The sequence below is a fragment of the Pseudophryne corroboree genome, chromosome 2 (assembly GCF_028390025.1).
Source record: "Pseudophryne corroboree isolate aPseCor3 chromosome 2, aPseCor3.hap2, whole genome shotgun sequence".
Lineage (NCBI taxonomy): Eukaryota > Metazoa > Chordata > Amphibia > Anura > Myobatrachidae > Pseudophryne > Pseudophryne corroboree.
Genome location: NC_086445.1, coordinates 785,829,503 through 785,837,555, shown reverse-complemented (window position 1 = coordinate 785,837,555; position 8,053 = coordinate 785,829,503).

The following is an 8,053-nucleotide window of genomic DNA, read 5'->3' as shown; positions in this document are numbered from 1 at the left end:
GAAACTCAGCCTCAATTTCCTGAGCCCACGCCTCAATAGCTTCTACGGCCCAAGTAGCCGCAATGGTGGGCCTATGCACAGCCCCTGCAAGGGTATAGATAGCTTTTAAGCAGCCCTCCACATGCTTATCCATCGGCTCCTTGAGAGAACTGACGGTAGTGACAGGCAGAGCAAATGACACCACCAGCGGTGGCGTTTCCCAATTTTTATTCAATTCTGCCACAAGGGGATAGTGGGCTAGCACCTTCTTGTGCGGGGTGAATTTCTTTCCTGGGTTCTCCCAGGATACCTGACGTATGTCAACCAAGTGGTCAGAATGAGGTAAAACCAATTTAGTAACCTTCTGACGTTTGAACCTGTCCGGTTTCTTAGATGTAGTAGCAGGCTCAGGATCATCGTCAATCTGAAGAATGAGCCTGATAGCCTCTAATAGATCAGGAACATCCACCTGTGAAACAGATTCCCCATCAGAAACGTCATGATCAGAGTCTGTGCGGTCAGTATACACGCCATCTTCATCTAAAGAGGTATCCAAAACATACGTGGATTGAGAGGAAGTAACAGCCCGCTTAGAGGACTTCTTAGGTTTAGTCTTAGGCGGGCGAGGGTCAGGAATATGTTTATCCAAAGAGTTATACAATTGCTGTAACTGAGTGAGATTAATCTGTCCATGGCGGATTAACCGCAGGGACCATATAAGGCTGATAAGGCACAGGGGGCCTCATAGGGGGCGCGACTCTAGTTACCAGCGTAGTCAGTAAATTAGAAAAGGCAGGCTAAGGTGGGCCCTGATGTGCCCCCGTTGTTACAAACTGACTGGGGGGTACAGAACACCCAAAACCTGAACCCTCTACAGCCATGTTATCCTCAAATGCATCTGGGACATCATAACCGCGCACTGCGGAATCAGCCCCAGACCCGTCGCCCCCTGTAATTGACATGATATGAAAGAGTAAACAATAGGTGACACAGTACAATAATCAGCAGATTTAATACCTAACACAAACCCCCGTGCAGTGTTACAGCACAAACAGAGGATTTCTGAGGTAAAATGTGACTGAAAAACATAGAGAAAAATACAAAATACGTATATCCTGTGAAATACCTATATTATCTTATAACCCTGACGCACAGAGCCTCCTCAGGTTTCAGAATATAGGGATAGCAGTAGGAGTGAGATACACGGAGTAGAGATCACCCAGCAGCTATATGCACACACACACAGTCACATGTACAATGCAGGAATTACGACAAACAATAAAACTACACTGGACTAGCAATACTATTACTGAGTAAAGCTATGTATATAAACAGATATATCAATGCACAGTAAAAACTGGATGAATATCACAGGGTACTTGTACTAAATAACCTTGAAGTATGCACTTGTTATTAACTACCACTGTCTAAACGACATGTAGAATACTTAAGTGTCCTGTAAATGCACAGCGCTGATGATGCGGGCGGATTTACAGAGGAGACATCACCCAGCAGTCCCAGAATCAACGCAGCTGTGTGTAATGGTGCCCAAATGCTGACAGGGAGTGAGGGAGACAGAGAGATGCAGCTCCAGGGTGGGAACATTTACTCTAAATGGCGTCATGGGGCTGGGGAGGGGCTACAGGTCATAGCCTTATCCCCTTGCTGGACCTCACTACCGGGTGCTGCGGGCCTTAATAAACTGGATTATAGCCTAATCCGACCTGTGCCCTTTCCCTGGTGGTCTACTGGGGTCCCTGTACTGCCACAGTGTCCACGCCAGCACGCGTGGCCCGCCTCCTAATGGCCGTGGCGGATCGCGATTTCCAGCGGGTCCCACCTGGGGGACCCTCTTACCTTCTCCCTGAGTGTGGCCACGCAATCCCAGAGAACTTCGGTTAGCGTGTGCGCCCTGGGTGAAGAACCGGAGCCTACGCTGTAAGTACCTGGCAACCAGGGACGCGGGAGTATACAGCGCCGCTGGGGAGGTGATGGAGCTGCAGCAGGAGATATCAGAATGATATCTAGCACTAGAGTGCCTCTGCTGCAGCCATTGAAGTCTTCTATCTTCTTTAAAATCTCTTCTTAGGGCTGCTGGAGCATCCCTGTCAGCTGCCTGCACTGCAGGCAGCTAACAGGCTCCTGTGCATGGAGGCAGGGTTATAGAGGAGGCGGCGCTGAGCATCTTGGGAACAGTCAAAGCTTTTAGCTTGTTGGTGCCTCGGATCAAGATCCTACTCTACACCCCGATGTTATTCACTGTGGAACCCCAGTGTACCCCGCTGCAGAAAGTGCGTGTTTCCAGAATATGTAGGTAACCATGGGGCCCCGAAATAAAACGGCATGGTGATAGGTGATGCCGTCATGGTAGTTGTCGAGCTTTCCTGCCAGGGAGACACGGGTAGAAGCCTCCGGCCTGACATTGATGCGGAAGTCTGTGGGTCAGACATCTTGTACGTATCCTGTTTGTGGACGCCAATTGTGACACTCGGGGTAAGTATCACGAGGAAAGTTACAATTTACAGGTTAATGTTAGGGAGTAAGTTTCCCTGGCAATTCACAATATAGTTCAAATTACAATTGACAATAATTACACAGTTGCTCCACATTAGTTTTTATTTAGCTGAAACACTTCTGGGTAACTTTTTCTCTACTGTAAAGCTTAGAAGTAGTTATCACAATATATAATAACACTTTGTGCATGCAATACACATTACCACAAAACATTAAAGAATGTATTATCCACCACCAACAATCTTAACGAACTAATAAAAGCAACAAAAGTAATAACATAGTTATTGCATTACTAGTGGGGCCCCGTGTACTAGTTTATGTCCATTAAATATTTAATGTGGCAGAACTCAGTCATAATAGCTATAGCTCCTTATTCAGTGATCATAGTTTTGAAAGATCACAGTCTTATATAAAATATGTAGCTCTTGCAGGACTAGACTGACTGAAATACAAAGTGCAAGGCCAAAGTCAGACAGCCTTGCTACCCTGTAACTACCTCCGAATAACTTCTGTGACAAAAGTATCTGTCCTTAGCCGACAGTTTCCCTGTATAGCTGTGTGACAGTGACGTCTATAAATTGCGAGCCGAGAGAGAGGAAGTACTGTATCAGTATGCTCCCTGCAATGCTGATGCTCCTTTAACTGCAGATTAACAACTGTAGTCAATTAATGGTGTCCTTGGATGAAACTAGCTGCTGATTGGAATTGCATTTATAAAGTACTTATGCAGCTTTATGTTCCAAAACTATGCTTGCCTGTAGCATTTGAGCTAAGATACAAAGTAAGCAGTTGAACTGTCTTTTGTCCCTGAGGAAGCTTGTGATGTGTGGCTAGTGCAGCAGTGTTACCGACCTGTGTTACAAGGGTTAGGTTGGCCTCAATTAACCATCATAAGCTGACCTCTGTCTGCAGCTGCGGCAAGACACTGTCTCTGCTCCTCCCACCGTCTGTTACTCCAAAGCAGGGCTACCTCCAGGGCTGTCCTTCAAAAGGAAGGGTAGGCTGCGTGGCCTAGTTTCCAGCTACACAGTCAGTAGAGCCCATCACTGTTCTGCCCTGTCAGATGCCTGTCAGCCAGCACCATCGGAAGCAGTGAGATCCCCACAGGAGTCTGGTATTACTGATTGGCTGCTACAATGATGATCTCCGGTCATGGGAATTGAAACTGGCTTTACATAAACTGTACAGCACTCCTTTCACACACCAGCAGCTGCCTCTGCTCCAAGTTGCTGCTCTGAGTCCCTCTAAGATGGCTGCTGCCCAACTGCCAACTGTCTCTGAATACGGCTGCAACTGCCACTGCCAAAGCGGTCTCTCTCTCTCTCTCTCTCTCTCTGGGATCAATACGCCTGTTGCTTATTGGTCAGTGTCCCCATGCCAGACACAGCACTCAAGTCACAGTTAGCCCTATCCCTGCTGTAAGTTTAACAGTGTCCAGTCTGGGATGCACTTAGCAGGGGAAGGGGCACAAAAGTCACACTACAGCTCGTGGCAGCTATGATGGGGTGCCACATTTTCCACACATGCTGGCCTCACTGGGTGCTTAGTCCCTGATTATACACTGCCACCAATGCATGTTGGGGCCACAGGATTGCTGACGACATACCCCACTGTCACCAATGTATAAGGGCATAACATACAGAGCATCTAATGCATTTATATCTATATATACTATTACAATAGATCAGTGCCGTAACTAGACATTTTGGCGCTGTGTGCAGGAAACAGCATCGGCGCCCCCCCATATTCAAAATTGGGCCAAACATATAGGGGCATGGTTTCATGGAGAAGGGGCGTGGCCACACAATACTACCAATTCATATTACGCTGCACAGTAGTCTCCATTATTCAAATTACAAGGCACAGTAGCACCACTAACACACATTACACCAGGTAGAGCCCTTTTTACACATTACGCCAGGTAAAGCCCACAGCACACAGAAGTACACTTTATACATTTTATACCACAGTAGAGAACAGTCAGACGCATGGTCTCACACTAAGTTTGATGTTCAACAAATGCTCCAAAGAAATTCATGGCTGCTATCTGCAGCTGTACAGTGGGCATTTGGATCATGCTGTATAATGTGGTTGGCAGCTAAGCTGCTACTTAAATTTTTTCTGCCAAGGAACGGCTCCTGTACTCCATTCCCTCCTCAGAAACTACAGGAGACGGAGGGGGTGGAGCATACTGGGGAGAGGAATCCTGAGGTATCAGTGCTGGCAGTAGTAGCAGCTGTGTTGCCCCCCCCCCCCCCAACGACTGTCATGTAAAGGGAGAGCGTGGGATTGCTGCAGCCAGCCGTCAGTCTCACTGATGCTGCAATCTGATTGGGCAGGGGCTGCTGCTGTTGCCGTCCCTGAGAGTGAGAGCTTGGGGCTGAGGGCACTAGATGGCAGATGCTCTGCAGCAGAGTGCACAGGGGAGTGGGAGCAGGAGGAGCGTCCGTAAGCGGACCACATGAGGGAATAGGTGGCCAGTCGGGGTGTCTGTAGATTGTGCGCACACAGGGCAAATGCACACACTTAGTTATGGCCCTCGTCATTGTAGAGAGCAGTGAGTAAGGTTGAGTGTAGGGAACAGTGATAGGGTGTAGGGAGCAGTGAGTGAGGGAAGCAGAGAGAGTGGGAGTCGTGAGCAGAGAGAGTGGGAGTCGGGAGCAGAGAGAGTGGGAGTCGGGAGCAGTGAGGGTGGGTGAGTGAGGAGAGCAGAGAGAGTGGGTGTAGGGAGCAGTGAGGGTCAGTGTAGGGAGCAGTAAGGGTGAGTGAGTAAGGGGAGCAGAGAGAGTGGGTGTAGGGAGCAGAGAGAGTGGGTGAGTGAGGGGAGCAGAGACAGTGGGTGTAGGGAGCAGTGAGGGTGAGTGCAGGGAGCAGTGAGGGTGGGTGAGTGAAGGGAGCAGAGAGAGCAGGTGCAGGGAGCAGTGTGGGGGGGGAGTAAGGGGAGCAGAGAGAGTGGGTGAGTGAGGGCAGCAGAGAGAGTGGGTGAAGGGAGCAGTGAGGGTGAGTGCAGGGAGCAGTGAGGGTGGGTGAGTGAAGGTAGCAGAGAGAGTGGGTGCAGGGAGCAGTGTGGGTGGGTGAGTGAGGGGAGCAGAGAGAGTGGGTGCAGGGAGCAGAGAGAGTGGGTGTAGGGGTCAGTGAGGGTGGGTGAATGAGGGGAGCTGAGAGAGTGGGTGTAGGGAGCAGTGAGGGTGAGTGTAGGGAGCAGTGAGAATGGGTGAGTGAGAGGAGCAGAGAGAGTAGGTGTAGGGAGCAGTGAGGGTGAGTATAGGGTGCAGTGATAATGGGTGAGTGAGTGAGTGAGTGAATGAGTGAGTGAGTGGAGCAGAGAGTGGATGTAGGGAGCAGTGAGAGTGGGTGCAGGGAGCAGTGTGGGTGGGTGAGTGAGGGGCGCAGACAGAGTGGGTGTATGGAGCAGTGAGGGTAGGTGAGTGAGGGGAGCTGAGAGAGTGGGTGTAGGGAGCAGTGGGGGTGAGTATAGTGAGCAGTGATAATGGGTAAGTGAGTGAGGGGAGCAGAGAGAGTGGGTGTAGGGAGCAGTGAGGGTGAGTGCAGGGAGCAGTGAGAATGGGTGAGTGAGAGGAGCTGAGAGAGTGGGTGTAGGGAGCAGTGAGGTTGAGTGCAGGGCGCAGTGAGAATAGGTGAGTGAGGGGAGCAGAGAGAGTAGGTGTAGGTAGCAGTGAGGGTGAGTGTAGGGAGCAGTAATAATGGATGAGTGAGGGTAGCAGAGAGAGTGGGTGTAGGGAGCAGTGAGGGTAGCAGAGAGAGTGGGTGTAGGGAGCAGTGAGGGGAGCAGAGAGAGTGGGTGTAGGGAGCAGTGAGGGTAGCAGAGAGAATGGGTGTCGGGAGCAGAGAGAGTGGTTGTAGGCAGAGCCGTATTATAGGAGGGGCGGTCGTCTGAGGACCCCCCACGCACAGTCTTTTGACACTATTTCCTCCTCACTGACTCAGTTGATCCTTAACAGCAGTGGCCGAGGAGCTACTTACTACAGACAGGAGCCAGTGGGGGTGGTCTTCAAAATGCCGACTGTCGGGATCCCTGCGCACAGTTTACCGGCGCCGGAATCCCGACAGCCGGCATACTGACACTTTTTCTCCCTCGTGGGGGTCCACGACCCCCCTGGATGGAGAATAAAATAGCGCGCGCCACCGTGCCCGCAGCGTGGCGAGCGCAGCGAGCCGGCAAGGGGCTCATTTGCGCTCACCATGCTGTCGGTATGCCGGCGGTCGGGCTCCCGGCGCCGGTATGCTGGTCGCCGGGAGCCCGGCCACCAGCATTCCATACTACACCCGCCAGTGGAGCACTCTTACACAGTGCCGGCTCAGCTCCTTCAACGCTGCAGCAGCCGGCTCTGGTAGAGTGTCTCACAGGATACTGACGGCAAATCGCGTGAGACACTGTACTAGAGTCTGCTGCTGCAGTGCTGAAGGGGCTGAGCCGGCACTGTGTTAGAGGGCTCCACTGGTTCCACGCTCTTCTAAGTAACACTGTGGTGGTGGTGGGGGGGGGGGGCATACTCTACCGGTTCCAAGGCACCTCCAGCTTCGTGGGTGTGGTAACGTTCCAGTTACGAGGGGTTATCTGTTTGTGTGTGTTATATGGGCTCCCTGCTCTCCCAGGTTACACTACAGTGGGGAAGGGGAGGTGGTCTTAGCATACACAGGGGGAGGTGCCATCAATTTACTTAGTGGGGGCCCCCACAACTTAGTTGCCCCTGGTCCCCCACAAGCCTTAATCTGGCCTTGGGTGTAGGGATCAGTAAAGGTGTGAGTAGGGAGCAGTGAAGGTGGGTGAGTGAGGGGAGCAGAGAGAGTGGGTGTAGGGATCAGTGAGGGTGAGAGTAGGGAGCAGAGAGAGTGGGTGTAGGGATCAGTGAGGGTGAGAGTAGGTAACAGAGAGAGTGGGTGTAGGGATCAGTGAGGGTGAGAGTAGGTAACAGAGAGTGGGTGTAGGGATCAGTGAGGGTGAGAGTAGGGAGTAGTGAGGGGAGCAGAGAGAGTGAGTGTAAGGAACAGTGAGGGACATCAGTGTGGACTGTGGAGGCACTGAGCAAAGTGTGTGTTCCAAACTTCCAGCTGTAACCTCCCCCCCCCCCCCCACCCCGCTCTGTGACTCACCCCACGCTGCCTTCCGCTCATGCGCTGTTATCTTCCTCTGGCAGGCTCCTAGCCATGTGTGCAACACTGCCGAGTGCAAGACAGAGCTCCGGAGTCTCACAGCGCAGCCAGCCCTGTGACCATCCGACGCACAGCAGTTATCTCAGGGGCGCAGTCAGGAAGGGGGGGATGCAGCGCCACGGCATTATGGCCCTGCAATAGATCAGGTGCATATATATATATATATATATATATAGCAGCAGCAGCCACTGAGAGCTTGATAGTTATGCTAGGTACACACCTGGCCAATGGATCAGCCATTCGGTCGATACACCAGTTTATCTGACGATTGGTAGGTGCATACACATTTACCAACTATTTGCCCGATGTGTCATGCCTGATGTCACAACTGGTCGGGCATTTAAATGTGCCCACTCAGTTGAAATGTCAGTCACCGGTGATCTCT